This window comes from Rhinopithecus roxellana, chromosome 13 (genome assembly GCF_007565055.1).
Source record: "Rhinopithecus roxellana isolate Shanxi Qingling chromosome 13, ASM756505v1, whole genome shotgun sequence".
NCBI classification, from domain to species: domain Eukaryota; kingdom Metazoa; phylum Chordata; class Mammalia; order Primates; family Cercopithecidae; genus Rhinopithecus; species Rhinopithecus roxellana.
In genome coordinates this window covers 53672111-53688079 of record NC_044561.1, presented here as the reverse complement: position 1 = coordinate 53688079, position 15969 = coordinate 53672111, and the positions used below count along the sequence as shown (strand labels likewise).

The 15969-nt window shown below is 40.4% G+C and overlaps 1 protein-coding gene across 6 annotated transcripts in view; it reads left to right on the top strand.

Annotated features, from left to right (window-relative positions):
- Window positions 1-15969, top strand: part of ERG (ETS transcription factor ERG) — a 289046-nt gene that overhangs the window by 248094 nt on the left and 24983 nt on the right. The window lies entirely within an intron of this gene.

Here is a 15969-nt window from a genome sequence, read left to right as displayed (position 1 = left end):
ATAAAGGCTGTTTCCTTTCTTCTGAGCGAAGTACTCGTCTCTTCAGCTCTTTCTTCCTTCAGTTGCTTCATGCCAGTGCAGGCAGTTATTCTGTTAATAGTGTTTGTAAGAGAGCTAGTTGTGGCTGATTTTGCAAGTTGTGAGTCTTTCAGTTATTGGTCAAGCTTCATGTATGTGTGCTCATACACACACAGAGATGAACACACACGCGCGCGCACACACACACACACACAGAGCTTCATTGCACAATCTGGACAATTTTCCAATGTGGCCATGAGGTTGCAGGACCTCAGGCAGCTGTACCAGCTGTCGCATCCAGCCCCATGGTATCCAGGCACCTCACTAAGGCAGAGTTGGGGCACAGAGTGCCCCGTGTACACAAAAATAATTATCCAGACCTGGTTCCGAGTGGTTCACATAGTCCTTACTACTTAGAGACATTGCTTGGCACTAATGCAAACCATGTGGATAGCTGAATGAAAAGACAAATTAAACCATTAGTTATTCCTAAACATTTGTACCATCGTCAATACATGCCAGTGTTTACACACTAGAAATAACAGTGGTCCTAATAAACACCGATGAGAAAATTTTTACTGTGTGGAGACTGAGAGATAAAGCCACAGAGGAGCTGGGAGGCTTTGTCTGTGTTCAGATTGGGTTCTGGTACCTGGAATCCAATTTTGAGAAATGATTCCCTCATCCCTGGTTTTGAGACTCATGATCTTGAGTTAATCAAGAAGCCCATAAAAAAAAGTCAAAAAAAGCCCATAAGAAAGTGCCAACTAGAAAATGTCCCTAATGAATAAATGTAGATTGTCATTTGATATATTTACACTGCCTCCTATTTCAGAACAGATTTAAGAAAACTCACATAGATACATATGAAAGAGCACAGTACAATCCACTTTTTAAAAATAAAGGAATGTGGAGTATGAACTAAAATAAGAGTTTCACAGAGAGAATAAAACTAGGAGTGAGGTTTGCATGTATGCGTGTGTGTGTGTGTGTGTGTGTGTGTGTGTGTGTATTTTTAATTGCAATTTTTAAATATCGCAGAATTGCAAAAGGTAGGTGTTGTTTGGCTTCGAGGGATCATCAGGCAGTGTGAAAGGGGTAATTCAGTGTCCACAGGATAAAGAGAAAGCAAATGTGAAAAGATGGTCCAGCTATTAGTTCCGAGTCTGGAGGAAGATGTGTTCCTCTGTTTGTCCTAAGGAAGATAGGGGGAGTCGTGAGCAAAGCGATCAACCAGTAGCACCACCAGGCATTCTGGGTAGCCCTGGTTTGTGCCTGTTGTTCTGGCAAGACTGTTGATTGTGCCTTCCCAAAGGGTACTGGTTAGGCCATAATTCACATCTCTGGTTTTTATCTATGTATTTGGTGCACATATCTATAAATCTAGGTGGATCTCTCATAGGGCCGGGCAGTTTCTTGCTTGTAGATTCAAGTGTCATTCAGTGAAACCAGTTGTGATAAGAGCGGCCTGACAAGTGTGACACCCCCCATGCTGGTTACTTGGCTCTTTTATGGCCCAGGTTAATTTGGAGGTTGACTAGAAAGTGTTTTTCGTTTTCTTTTTCTCTTTTTTTTTTTTTTTGTTTTTTGAGACAAAGTCTCACTCTTGTCCCCCAGACTGGAGTGCAATGGCACGATCTCAGCTCACTTCAACCTCCGCCTCCCAGGATCAAGTGATTCTCCTGCCTCAGCCTCCTGAGTAGCTGGGATTACAGGCGCCCACCACCACGCCAGGCTAATTTTTGTATTTTTAGTAGAGATGGGGTTTTACCATATTTGCCAGGCTGGTCTCAAACTGCTGACCTCAGGTGATCTGCCCACCTCGGCCTCCCAAAGTGCTGGGATTACAGACGTGAGCCACCGCACCCAGCCGGCCTAGAAAGTATTTTTCAAAGTATTGTCTGAACCACTTACATCAAGATTACCTGGAAATTTTATGATTAAAAATACACATTTCCTGCCAGTCATAGTGGCTTACACCTGTAATCCTAGCACTTTGGGAGACCAAGGAGTTCAAGACCAGCCTGGACAACATAGTTAGACCCCATCTCTACAAAAAATGTCAACATTAGCCAGGTGTAGTGGCAGGTTCCTGTAGTCCCAGCTACTTGGGAGGCTGCTTCAGGAGGATTCTTTGAGCCCAGAAGTTTGAGGCTGCAGTGAACCATGATTACACCACTTCACTCCCACCAGGAAGCCAGAGTGAGACCCTTTCCCAGACACACACGTGCATGCACACACACACATGAGCCCACACGCATGCACACACTCGCGCGCACAAGCACACGCACGCACACATGCACACTCACGCACACACTTCCGAATGTTCCAAACCTGGGTGTGGGGTTGGAAGTTTTACATTATTGACATGCTTATTGTATCTGCAATTTTCATGTATAATAAGGTTGAAAAGTTCTAATCTAGATAAGATAGAAGATATAAATTTTACTTTAATAGACTTGAATTATTTTTAACAAAGATATAGTTTATCACTTTTAGAAGAGGCAAGTAGGCAAAAAGGAAGGATAGAAATGACTAACAGTATCATATTAACATTCCAAAAAAAATTTAAATGAGGAATCACTCCTTATGGTTGTTACTGTTACTCTTTAGGTGTTGGCCGTGAACATGGAGATGTGCTAACCAAGTGGCTAACAAAGAGGAAGGCACAGTCTCCATTAACTAAAAGTTGCAAAATGCTGACCAAAATGCAATAGGTCTCTGGCTTTAGCAGCTTATAGCATTTTGAAAGATTTCTCTTTTTCTGTTATTTATTTATTTATTTAGAGATGGAGTCTTGCTCTGTTGCCCAGGCTGGAGTGCAGTGGCGTGGTCTCGGCTCACTGCAACCTCTGCCTCCTGGGTTCAAGTGATTCTCCTGCCTCAGCCTCCTGAGTAGCTGGGATCTCAGGTCAGCTAATTTTTGTAGTTTTAGTAGAGACAAAGTTTCACCATGTTGGCAAGGCTGGTCTCAAACTCCTGACCTCAGGTGATCCACCCGCCTCAGCCTCCCAAAGTGCTGGGATTACAGGCGTGAGCCGCCGTGCCCGGCCTCGTTTTCTGTTTTAATTCCCTAAAATAGGTGCGAAAGTGTTGAGCTTTTCAAATGCCTCTGCTTCTATTTTTTAAAATAACTCACTTTCAGCATAGATCCTTGCGATAATCAGCAATCTTAGAGATAAAGAGTAGCCACATTCATCTCTTCACTGTATCTCTTCACTTTCTTCATTATTAATTCATTCATTAAACTCTTACTGTGTTCCATTCACTATGAATAAAAGCTCTAATGAGATTTAAAATCACCTTTTCTTGCCTACCAAACACGTGTGGCTGAAGCTACATAATTTGTGTCTGACTCAGACCCCCATGCTAGGACCCCTTCTATTCCATTAGAAAGCATTCATTGAGTTCCCATTACTCTTAATCACTGAGGAGATGACCGAAGGCCGTCAGAAGTAGCTAAGACCCACCCATGTGGGGTAAGTAGTTTTTGATGGAGAGAAGAGTGTGTGATTGAGAGCCCAAATGAATGACTCAGACCAGTGTTTCAGAACATGTGAGGAATGAAGACTGGTATAACAGGACGAATCAAGAAAAGCTTCATTTATACCCATGATGATGTGATTCCGAAAGCCCTTTGCAGCCTCTGCCGTTTTCCTCTGCCACATCCCCAACTCACACGCTGCATTTTCACCACCTGGTGTTCTTGTCCCGGCGGTTCCCTCTCTGGAATGCTCTTCCTCATTCTTCCAGACAGCTTCGAAATCTGCCCTGTCAAGGGAGCCGTGCTTGATCCTCTGGCAAATTAATCACTCCTCTTATGACATCTTACCAATTCTTTTGTTACCACGCTTCATTTTGTTTCATATTGTATTCTCAAATGCACGTGTATACTTACTTAAATATGGATATTCTGCAAAGGATTTGAGATGCCTTGTGAACTAAACTAGTGATGGACTTGTGCCCAAACAACTTATCAAATAGGAAGTAGGAATCAGTGCTGAGGCAGTTAAAAATACAAACGAGAAACCAAGAGCATGTGAGGGAAAAATGCAGCCATTTTGACCACAAGCTTGCCTAAGGCGCCATACTTAAATTTCCAGTATGGCTTTGAGCTTCCCAGCAGCCAAAATAAAAAGAGTTATTTGTGGAAATAATTTTTCCTTTCAAACAAGAAGTTTCACAGGGAAGGCAATGTTTATCTCAGTGTAGAATCCTGAAAGAAGGACCCCTTGGGGCCACTGGGGCTGTAGACACCCGACCATCGACCATCTTCCTGCCACAGTTGCAGCACTGCATTTCAACAGCCTATTTCTTGTGACATCTTCTATGAGCGCTGAGTTACATTAGAGAAGAGCTCAGCAGAGGTGGAGGACAGCCGCCCAGCATGAGTCTTCGGCAGTCTGGTTTCATGTAAAGAAGGGATCTTGAGTTCTCAGAGTGGTAGAGGGCTGCATAGTTTTCACATGATCCTCCTTAGATATTGACATTCCCAAGCCAGTGACTAACAAGTAATAGCACGTACCCTCCAACCAAGCCCTGATGGCTGATATATTATGTTTTCAATCCTCGTTACATGAATTATTAATAAGCCTGTCTGTTCTATTAGATTGTAAGTTTAGCGAGGTGGTGATCATGCCTTTCGTGTTCTCAGTCACCAGACAACACAGCCAGCACTTGGATTCTGTGTGGAGGAGAGTAAGTGTGATTTATTGAGTTAACAGTAATCTAGATCTAACTAGTGGGAATCGCAGACTCGAAGGGGTTGCAGGATTCTTGGTGGTCTAAGTTCAGTCTTCCTTTAAACATGAGAAAATCAAGACTGAGAAAGGTGAAATGACTGTCCCAGGGACACTTGCACAACTGGATGAGACCAGAGCCTAATCTCAGGCCTAATAAGAACCTGTTGGTGAAATGACTTGTGTCTTCATCTTTCTTTGTTACATCCCTGAACACACCCGGGGATCTCTTCCACTCTGTCGCTATGATGGGACATGCTTCTTTAATCTTCTGTTTAAATTCCTGCTAAGCTTGAACAACTAAATAACAAAACCCACTAAAATAGAAATGCTGACTTCGAAGTTTATTATATGTATTTTAAAGTTATCAGCTGAATAGTGGTTGAGGAAACCACCATTGGGTTAAATATGAGGCTGAAATAAAATCATTTTTTTAAAAAGCAATGACAGCTACTGTCTATTGCTATGCACTCTTGTCAGGCACTTGGACATGCACTTTGTAGAAAAGGTATTATCTCATTTAAATCATGCGACCACCCTATGATGTAGGTACTCATTATCATTCTCACTTTACAGTAAAGAAATTAAAACTAGGAACGCTAAGAGAGTTGCCAAAGATGTCACAGCCAATCATTTGAAGAGCCAGGATTCGAACCCAGTTCTTTCTAGTTCCAGAGTCTGGATTCTTCTTCCTAATAAGCTGTGCTGACAGAAATACCCAGGGGAGAACACAGGAATGGGATGAGAGAATATGTTTGTTAAATTGTTGTAGACATTCTGCAACAGCCTTTTCAAATAAGACTTAAGTAAATAAAGGAGGTGGAGAGGGAATTTTGCAAAATAATCTACTGTGTTGCCCAGGGCTGATTTTTACATTTCTACAGTGCTAATGATGTTATCTGTTTTTCTTGAAAGTCAGAGAGCAGAATGGAATTGAAGACAGCTTAGATTTAGCATGAGCAGCTGGGTACGTGTTAATGAATATACAAAAACATGTTTAAAATAGGTGATTTCAGTTTGGTTCATCCTGTGTTTAAGATGCTTCTGGGACACCTGCCAGGCAGTGTGGTGGGCCCAGAGCTCAGGATGGAAAGTCCTTTATCGGGAGTCACAGCATTTGAGTTCTAAGCTCTGCCATGTACTAACTGTGGGATCTAGGAAGTTACTTAATCTTGCTGTTTCTCAGGTTTTTCATCAACAAAATATGGATGATGATAATTCCTACTTCATGTGGTGCTGTATGGATTAAATATAACGATATGTGTGACATGCTTAAATAGTACCTGGGATAAAAAGTGCAGCTCTTCTGTTTATATTTGGGTCTGGCATCTGCGAGAACACCCTGGGGACTCAAGATACAGACTGGCAGACACAGCTGCCTGTTACAGATTAAATTGTGCCTCCCTCACAAGATATGCTGAAGTCCTAACCCCCAGTTCCTTAGAATGTGACCTTATTTAGAAATAGAGGTTTTGCAGATTTAATCAAGTTAAGATGAGGTCATTAGGGTGAGCCTAATAAAATGACTGGTGTCCTTACACAAAGGAGAAATTTGGATATAGACACACAAATAGGGAAGATGATATGGAAACACAGAGGGAGAACTCCATGTGAAGACAGGCAGAGGTTGAACTGATACCACTGCAAGCAATGGAACATTTAATTGCTGGACAGCACCAGAAGCTAGAAGAGGCAAGGACAGATTTTATCCACAGTCTTGGACGGAGCAGGGCCTTGCTGATACCTTGATTTCAGACTTTGATCTTCCAGAACTATGAGACGATGAATTTCTGTTGTTTCTAAGCCACCCATTTTGTGGTACTTGATTACAGCGCCCTAGGAAAATAATACAGCATGCGTGTTGTAGTTCAAACATGAGAACAAATAAGAATGTCCAAAGATATCTATGGAGAGAGGTGAGGGGTAGACCAAGGATCAAACTCTGGGGATAGCAACATTTAAAGACAAGACAAAGAAAGAAAACCCAGGCAGGGAGAAACCTTTAAGTGGATCAAGCCATTCCATTTCTAAAACATGATGAGCATATGCAATGTTGTCATGGAATAACTAACGGGAGGCAACAACAATAAAAGAAAACAAAGAACAATAAAGATCATTATCCAAAACCAAGATGATTAGTTGAGAATGGTTTCATCCAGAGGAGTAAATCAGGGTGTCAGAATGACAAAGCTGTGTTTAGAGCCTCACAAAAATAATTTAGTCATGTATTTTAAAATAAGATGCACAGAATTGTAGATTCTCAAACAAGTTGAGGACAGGCACTCTTACCGTTTTTGAATCTTTCACAGAGGATTATACAATCTGTATCAGTAATTTTTGACAACTGATTAATGAATAAATGAATGAAGTAAAGCATAACATGAGTTAGGACGATGGCTGCATTAAAAATGAAAACTATTCAAAGTAAATAGGTAAAAAGTATGCAGAGAGGGCTCTTGGTTCTAGTAAAATAGAGAGGTTACTATAAAAGGACCTGAAAAACATTCCTTTTGCAAAACACCTGGAATTGCTGCACAGAGTTTAATATCCTTTTAAATGCACAGCTGAACTGGGAAGAAAGTCAGTGAACTCCTTAGGGACTAAAATAAGGAAAAAAGTGAGAATAGAACAGAGCAGCACATTCTTATGTTGACACCTGGTTGTCCTATGTTGTTATAATGCAGAGATTTGGGTTTTAAAGGTCAACTAGGGGCAAGGAATGAAATCTTGGGCTTGCACAAAGCGGGGAATCGGAACTGAGCCTGTCATTACCCGAGTCCCCACCCCATACACACACCAGTGTGTGCCAGGAACTCTCAGGCTGAGAAATTAATACAGAAAAATGGTCATGGGCTAGTGATCATCTGGGAAACCTGGCAGAAGTAAATATGAAATCTTCATGGAGAGACATGTCTTCAACCTATGCTGTACAGATTCCTGCAGACAGAGACCTGCTAAAGATGACTCTGCCACCCGCGAGTTACAAAAAAACAGCTGAAGAAAGAATCTCTCCCGACCAAGATTTAACAGAAACAACGAATGTGATTAAACCCTCAAGAAGGTTAAATAATTAAAGTATTGGACAAAGCGTATAAAATAAATAGATGTTTTAAATATTAAGGAAGAACATAAAAGAAGGAGCCAAAAGGAGAGTTTGTTGCTAATTGAACCTCACTTCAGAAAATAACAAAAGATTTAATTTTAAGAATGGATCCTAGAAGAAGGGAGTGAGATACAGGAAGGAAATCAGAGCAATGAAATTGATTAAGGTGAGGGTAGATCTAGAAAGAAATGGCTGTAAAATGACAACCACAGCCTCCTAAATAGGGAGTAGAAAATTCAGTGGGGTAAAAATATGAGCGAACATTGTCATGTAAAATCAGAGATGGATGATTCAGGTATAAGCGTTCTAAATTACTTGTGTTATTTAGGAAAAGTATAAATTCGATGATTAAACTTAGATTTTGTTTAAAGATTAACAAGAGAACTAGAATGTCAAAGAGCCAAACCAATACAAACAAAGAAAACAGTGAATGAAGTGAAGTAGATCAATCTGATTAGACATTTGCAAAGGAGACATAAAGAATGGACAAAGGAAGTTTAACCTAAAACACAAAGTAAGATGGTAAAAGTCAGATAGATCAGTAATAATAAGTGTAGATTATACCACATTTGCCATTAAAGACAGAGAGTGCTAGACTAGACTAAAAAATATTCCACAATCGGTTATGGGTTGTTTGCAAGAACATCTTGCACAAACAAAGATGGAGCGCTGACAGAATAAGATATGCTAGTCAAAATCAAATTTTAAAAAAGCTGACAAAAATAGAAATAGAAAGCAGACAAAATATACTTTCAGGCAGAGAGCACGACTGGATATAAATGAGGGTCATTACATAATGAAAAATGGTGAAATTCATGAAAAATATATAATAATGATAAACTTATATGTACCTAATAACATAGCCTTGAAATATGTAATGAACTGCAAAAAGGAATACTCAAATCCACTTAGCGAGAGATTTTAATTTGCATTTCTCAGTAATTGATGGATCAGTGACATTAAAATTAAATATACATTACCAAGGGTTTTTTTCTAGAACTCTGTACTGCCAAATTAGAGAATATGCATTTCTTAAGCAATCAAGGAACATTTATAAAAATTGACCGTGCACTAGGCCACTAAAAGAGTAACAAACCAGAACTTTTTAAAGTTATTTTCAGCTGGGCACGGCGGCTCACACCTGTAATCCCAGCACTTTGGGAGGCCGAGATGGGTGGATCACCTGAGGTCAGGAGTTTGAGACCAGCCTGCACAACATGGTGAAACCCTGTCTCTATTAAAAATACAAAAGTTAGCCGGGGATGGTGGTGGGTGCCTGTAATCCCAGCTACTCGGGAGGCTGAGGCAGGAGAATCACTTGAACCTGGGAGGCAGAGGTTGCAGTGAGCCCAGATCATGCCACTGTACTCTAGCCTGGGTGACAGAGCGAGACTCCATCTCAAAAAAATAAAATAAAAAGTTAATTTCATATAGACTCTGTTCACTGGCCAATGTGCAATAAAATTAGAAATCAACACCAAAACAATAAATGAACTCTATATATAAGTTAGAAATTTAAATTTAAAAGGCTCAGAAACAGCCTTGAGGTAGGCTCTTTATTTGAGATCAAATTTCCATTTGTGATGGAATGAATCATTGCTCAGATTTAAGCCAGTTCTCTCTATTGGGCCTGCTTTGTAAATGTAACTTCTGTCCTCCTGAGGATGCAAGATGTTAAATCTTATTTTTGCAGGCTTATGAGTGTCTTGGACAGCAGATTGGCTGACTTGCCCAGGGCCTGGATTTATAAACAAACACCTCACTAGGCTTGTGATATGGCTTAGAGGTACATTTTAGTTTTTATTTTTTGATGTTTTTTCATAACCAAGAGTAATTTTTTTCTTTTGGGAAGCCAGTATTTTTCATTGATATTATTTAAGAAAAATAACATTCAGGACTTTCATTATCACCAGTTTGGCTTTTATTTAATCTTACTTTTACTCATTTCTCTAGAGGGGCCTCTGAAATAGGATGTTTGCCTGTGTGAGGCATTTTGTTTCACAAAGGCACAGTATGTCTTTGGCAATGCAGTACCCCTTTGCCAGATTTAAATATCTACTCAATATTTTCCTGGCAACAGCGGAACTCTACTAGGTCAGAGTCCTGTTTCATGGAAATATTTTTTAAAAATGTCAGCCTTCCTCCTTCCCTCCCACTGCTTATACCCCCACTCCCATTCCACATACAGAGCACATTAACAGGACAACTTTGAAACTCTGTGTGTAATGGTTTACTTTTATTTATGTTTTAAATTCCCATTTACTGAAGTAGATTTCATAATAACCATGTAACTTAAGATACAAATAGGAGGCTTCAGAGAGTGATGGCTTCTCCTGTTTAGCCTGTGCCATGATAGTTTACCATTTTGGTGTCCATGAAATGTAGAATGAAGGCACAGATGTTTTCAAAACAATGGGAATGGAAGGCTGAAAATGAAAAGCTTATCTTCAGTGGCGTATGATTCATCTGACAGAAGCGCCTCCAAAAGTTTCTTAAAATAAAATGATAAATTGGACTTTTGTGTCTTAAGGAAGAGGCTGCCTCTGCGATCATAGATTTTGTTCTTATTCCATTTTAACAGAGTTTGCAATGCAAAATCAAGTGTGTGGATGCATTCTTTTTTTGCAATATGTTATTGTTGGCAAAGTGCTTTCACATCCATTATCTCATTTACTTTTCTATTCCCTTAACATTTCATTTAATTACCCACAGAAAAATATAAAACAAATTCCGGAGAGGTTGACGTTTACATCTAGTAAATGGTTGAATAAGAATCCAAATGTGGGTATTTGGATTCCCAATAATGTCTTTTATTTTTGTCACCAAGTTTTCTGTGATTGATGTTAAGATTTTTAAAAATTTCTCAGAAATTTTCAATTACTCTGAAATCTCTAGAAATAAAAATCCAAACTTGTTAGCAAGATACTCAAGGGCCTTACTGATCTGAGCCCAGCTTTCATCCCCATCCTCGTATGTTGCTGTGCTCTCTCTGAAATCCTCCACTGCAGCCACACCAAATTTCTCCCTTTTTCTTATACATGTCAGATATTTCATGCCCATGTAGGATGAGGCTGGGCTAAGTGGTTCCCCTAAACAAAAGAGCTTCTCTCTACTTCTGTCAAAATCCTCGTTGTTAATCCAAGCTCACTCTCCTGGTAAGCCTTTCTCGTTTTTCCTGGTTGGTGCTACCTCTCTGCACTTCCACTTCCTGCTTGAATCATGGATTCTTTTTTTTTTTTTTGGGGGGGGGGGGGGGGGGCGGATAGGGTTTTGCTTTTCTTGCCCAGGCTGCTGGAGTGCAATGGCGCAATCTCGGCTCATTGCAATCTCTGCCTCCCGGATTCAAGCAGTTCTCCAGCCTCAGCCTCCTGAGTAGCTGGGATTACAGGCACGCGCCACCACGCCTGGCTAATTTTGTATTTTTAGTAGAGATGGGATTTCTCCATGTTGGTCAGGCTGTTCTCAAACTCCTGACCTCAGGTGATCCACGCACCTGGGCCTCCCAAAGTGCTGGGATTACAGGTGTGAGCCACCACGCCCGGCCTGATCACTGAGTCTTAGTTCTGCTTTGTGGTTGTGGTCATAGCTGCCTCTCTCAGTGGATTCTTAGTGTCTCTGTTGGTCTTGGACATATAGTACTGGTGCATATGGCTATAGGCACAATACTTAATAACTTTTACTTGAATTAAATCTATCTAGTTCTTATCCTATTTGAGTCATTTCTCAGGTCCTGAAATTTTTCACATTGTTTTATAGAAGAGAAAAATGAGGTCCAGTTGTAAAATTAAATGACAGGTTCCAAACACGCTGCTACCTGGAGACAAGAGGTGTTTCTACCCAGGGCAGAAGGTCACACCTAAACGTAGGCAAAGGTGATGCCTTGACTGGGGCTTATGCTGTAGTCCCCTTCCCTTCCTCCTACACATGTGTGGTTGGGGTCAAGAAAGAAGGAAGACAGGCCTGCTGAATCTCATAGGAACTCGTGAGCCCCTTTCTTTGATTCCTGGCGTGACAGAAGCCATAAAGCTTTGCTGAGATACCATGGACTGTGCAGGAGACTAGAGAGACTACTGGGGCTCTCCATGGAGTTAAAAGGTTAGGGCCAAAACATGACAGCCTGGACCCAGTGCACTGACCTGAACTCTAAAAACCATCGTCTATACCTGCAGCATCATTGCCTGGCCAAAGTAGTGGAGGTGGAGTTCAGTGTGGGCAGAGACTAGGTCTTCAGTCTTGTAATCATTTCGCTGCCCAGAGGTTTGTTTCCTCTGTGACAGCATCTAGGACATATGCCCAAAGGAGGTGGTGAGTGTAGGTGAGGGCATAAGAAGGTGCTAGTCCTTAACGTTGTGGATGGCATGTGACACAGGCGTGGAGGCGTTGGCTCAGGAAATGTAGGATGGAGGGGGAATGGTTGGGAATGACACCCATGAAGACATTGGGACCCATGGAACAAAGGACTGTGTGCTTCATGCTGGGGAATCTGGGCTTTTCTCCTGCAAACTGTCCTCTATTGCAACACCTCCAGAGTGGGTCCAGGACAGTGGTGGGAGTGCACAGGAGAAAAGGAATGCCCTCATTCCTTCTACCAAGTGGCCATGTTTTGTTTTTACCATTGTTTGCTTAGAAATTTATAGGGCAGAGGTGTGGAGATCAAATGCTAAAAGGATATGGGAGTGTTCTGACTTCATGTAATTTTACTCTTTGGATGAAGCAATGTATATTAACAAAATACAAAAGAAACAAACTATATTCTTGAAAGGAATTTTATAAAAATGCTTTCACATATATAATATATAGATAGTATATATAGTATATATGTAAGTATATATTTTAGATATATTATATATTTTATGATTTTATAAAAATATTTTTATAAAGTATTAGTTTTATTTTTTATACTTTTTATAAAATGCTTTGTATAGTTTCATTTTTATTTTTTTAACTTTCTTATTTACTTTTTTACTTTTATTTTTATACTTTTTTAATAAAGTATTTTATAAAAAGTACTTTCACATATATTATATATAGGCGGTATATATAGTATATATAATATACATTAAGTATATATAATATACACTATATATATATATATGTAAGCCCTTTGTAAAATCATGTTTTGGTTTTGAAAAATAGAGAATACTTTTTTTAGTAAATAATTTTTAACCCAAGTATTCCATATTTATTATAGGAAAATGAGAAAATATAGTTTAGTGAAAATGAAAAATCTAAAATTCCCCATCTCCGTTCCCTCAGAGACAACAGTTCACATTTTGCTGTATCTCCCTCTGAATTTCTTTCTCCTCAGATAGTTATTTATCTTTGCAAAATACAATGGTATCGTAATAATATTTTGAAACTTTAAAATGTAATCTACTTTGAACATTTTATCATATCAATAAATATATTTCAACAGTGTAATTTTTAGTCTCTAAATATCACGGGAACATTCCTAAATGCATTACAAAACTAGTTCTCTTTCACTGGACATTTAGGGTGTTTCCAAGGTTTTGCTATTATAAACAACACTGCAAAGAACGTCCTTGACAATAAATAATTGCGCACATCCTCTATTATTTCCTTAGGATAAAGTTCTAGAAATGGAATGTTTAAGTCAGGGAACCTGCACATGTTTAAAGACGTTTGATTGTATTGTTGTGTTGTATTGTTGTATCATATTGTTGTGTTGTTCATCAGAAAGGTTGTAGTGATTTATACTCATACTGGCAGAACTCCAGAACTCCAGAGCAACCTTTTACCAACTCAAAGTGAGACTTGTAGAGATAAGAACAATACAGGTTGAGGACTTGGTCTCTGGGGTCTTGCACCTGATTCCCTTAAAGGAAAACTGAGTGGGCCATGGTAACCCTTGGCTTGATGAAACTAATTAAGGGGCACACCAAGGGATAATAGAGAGATTAAACTTCTCCTTTCACCAGTTTAACATAAACCTAGTGGCTTTCAGACAATATGTTTACGTATCATTTTGAGAACATCCGGTTCCACCATTAAGAGAAGAAAATCTATTTCCAGAATGAACTTATTTCTAGGAAATACAGTTGTTACATTAAAAAAAAATAGTCCTCCCATTTTGTTAAAAGCAAAGCAAAAAAAAACAAAAACAAACAAAAAGGTGGGTTTGACTAGGATCAGAGGATGGAACTTACAGGGAATAACATAGGTAGGATGGGGGGGTCTTCTCTCTGTGAGGGCTGAGCAAACCATCCTCTGCATGGAACCAAAGATAATGAGAACTTGCCCTAAGACCTCAGTATGATCCACTTTTATAGAAAGAGGAATTCTGACATGTCATGAAAAAAGAAACATTTTGTCTCTGAAAGCCAAATTCTCACCCAATGACAGAGTCATCTGAACTTCAATGAACTGGATGACATTAACCTTCCATATCTACATTCAGTTTTCACAGACTAACAACATGTTTCCAAGTGTTTGAATGACAAAGAAATATGTACACTTTTCTGTCATCGCTGCCGTTGGAGTTTTTGTTGATATTCTCTCTGTAGCAAAACAGAGTTCCTTTAGTCTTCAGGTTCTGCGCACTGATGATTGGTGGTGGTGGTGGTGGTGGTGGTGGTGGTTGTTGTTGTTGTTGTTGTTTTGAGACAGAATCTTGCTCTGTCGCCCAGGCTGGAGTGCAGTGGCCTGATCTCGGCTCACTGCAAGCTCCGCCTCCCAGGTTCTCGCCATTCTCCTGCCTCAGCCTCCCGAGTAGCTGGGACTACAGGTGCCTGCCATCACGCCCGGCTAATTTTTTTGTATTTTTAGTAGAGACGGGGTTTCACCGTGTTAGCCAGGATGGTCTCGATCTCCTGACCTAGTGATCCACCCGCCTCTGCCTCCCAAAGTGCTGGGATTACAGGCGTGAGCCACCGTGCCCAGCCTGCGCACTGATTTTTGAGTGAAAATGTGGGTGTTTAAATATTGGTAGACATCCAATGCTAGCTGGAAAGTTGAAGATGCATGTGCCCTGTGACTCAGAATCCTGTATCTAGGTACTTAGCCGAGGCCAGTGTGTCCCCAAGTTTCATGTGAAAACGTAGATTCTGATTCAGCAGGTCTGGGCGGGGCCTGAGCGTTAGCATTTCTAATTACCTCCCAGGTGATGCTAATGCTGCCCAGTTGGAGGACCACACTTGGAGTAGTGAGGTCCAGGGAAGATGATCTGAACCTTGGCTGCTCATTGGAGTCACCTGGGGGAGCTCTTATCCACTGTGACGCCCAACTGCCCTCCAGCCTACTGGAAACAGTCTCCCTGGGGAGACCAGGCGTCACTAGTTTTTCAGTCTCTCCAGGTGATTCGAACAAGGACCCCAGGCCGTGGGCCAATGCGGACTCATTCACACATATGTGGGGGGATGGACAGGGGACATTCACTAAATAAATTGGGACTATTCACATGGGGGAGGCCTAAGAGCTGCTTAATGATCGATTATATCTTTGTGTATTAACTTGGCTACATCTTGAAATTATAACATTGAGTGCCAATAGCAAATCAGATATCGTTTATGTTAACTTTAAAAACACAAAACAATATATGTAGTTTAAATGGTAAAAATATTAAAATATGTATAGGAGTGATACATGTACTAACTTCAGGATAGTGGTTACTTCTAACCACTAGCTACTAACTTCAGGATAGGTGTTTGCAGCAGGAGAATGGAATGGGAAGGGTAGATTCTACTGGACCTGCAATAATTTCTTTCATCTTTGTAGTTGAAGGAAAGTAAGGGAGGGAGAAGGGAGGGAAGGAAGAGGAAAGGAGGGAGAGGAAGAGAACTCTGGGTGTATGACTGGCTGGCTGTTTCTCACTATTACTGTGGCTTACCTCTGTAAACCTAAAAATGTATTTCAGCAGCATACTACATGCTCCATTCATGAGTAGCCTAAAAATATTAGTGGGACCAGACAAACAAGGATCTGAAAGTATTAGCTCAAATGTGACTCCCACACCTGACTTTCATTCAAGAGGATAGGAACATCCTGGCATGCCTGACCCCCAAGGACTTGTCCAGGGAACTGAGATCAGGGCCCTTCGTTTTCAGGTGGGACAGACACAGAAAGGAGAAATAGCTGCCCACAGCAAGGTCC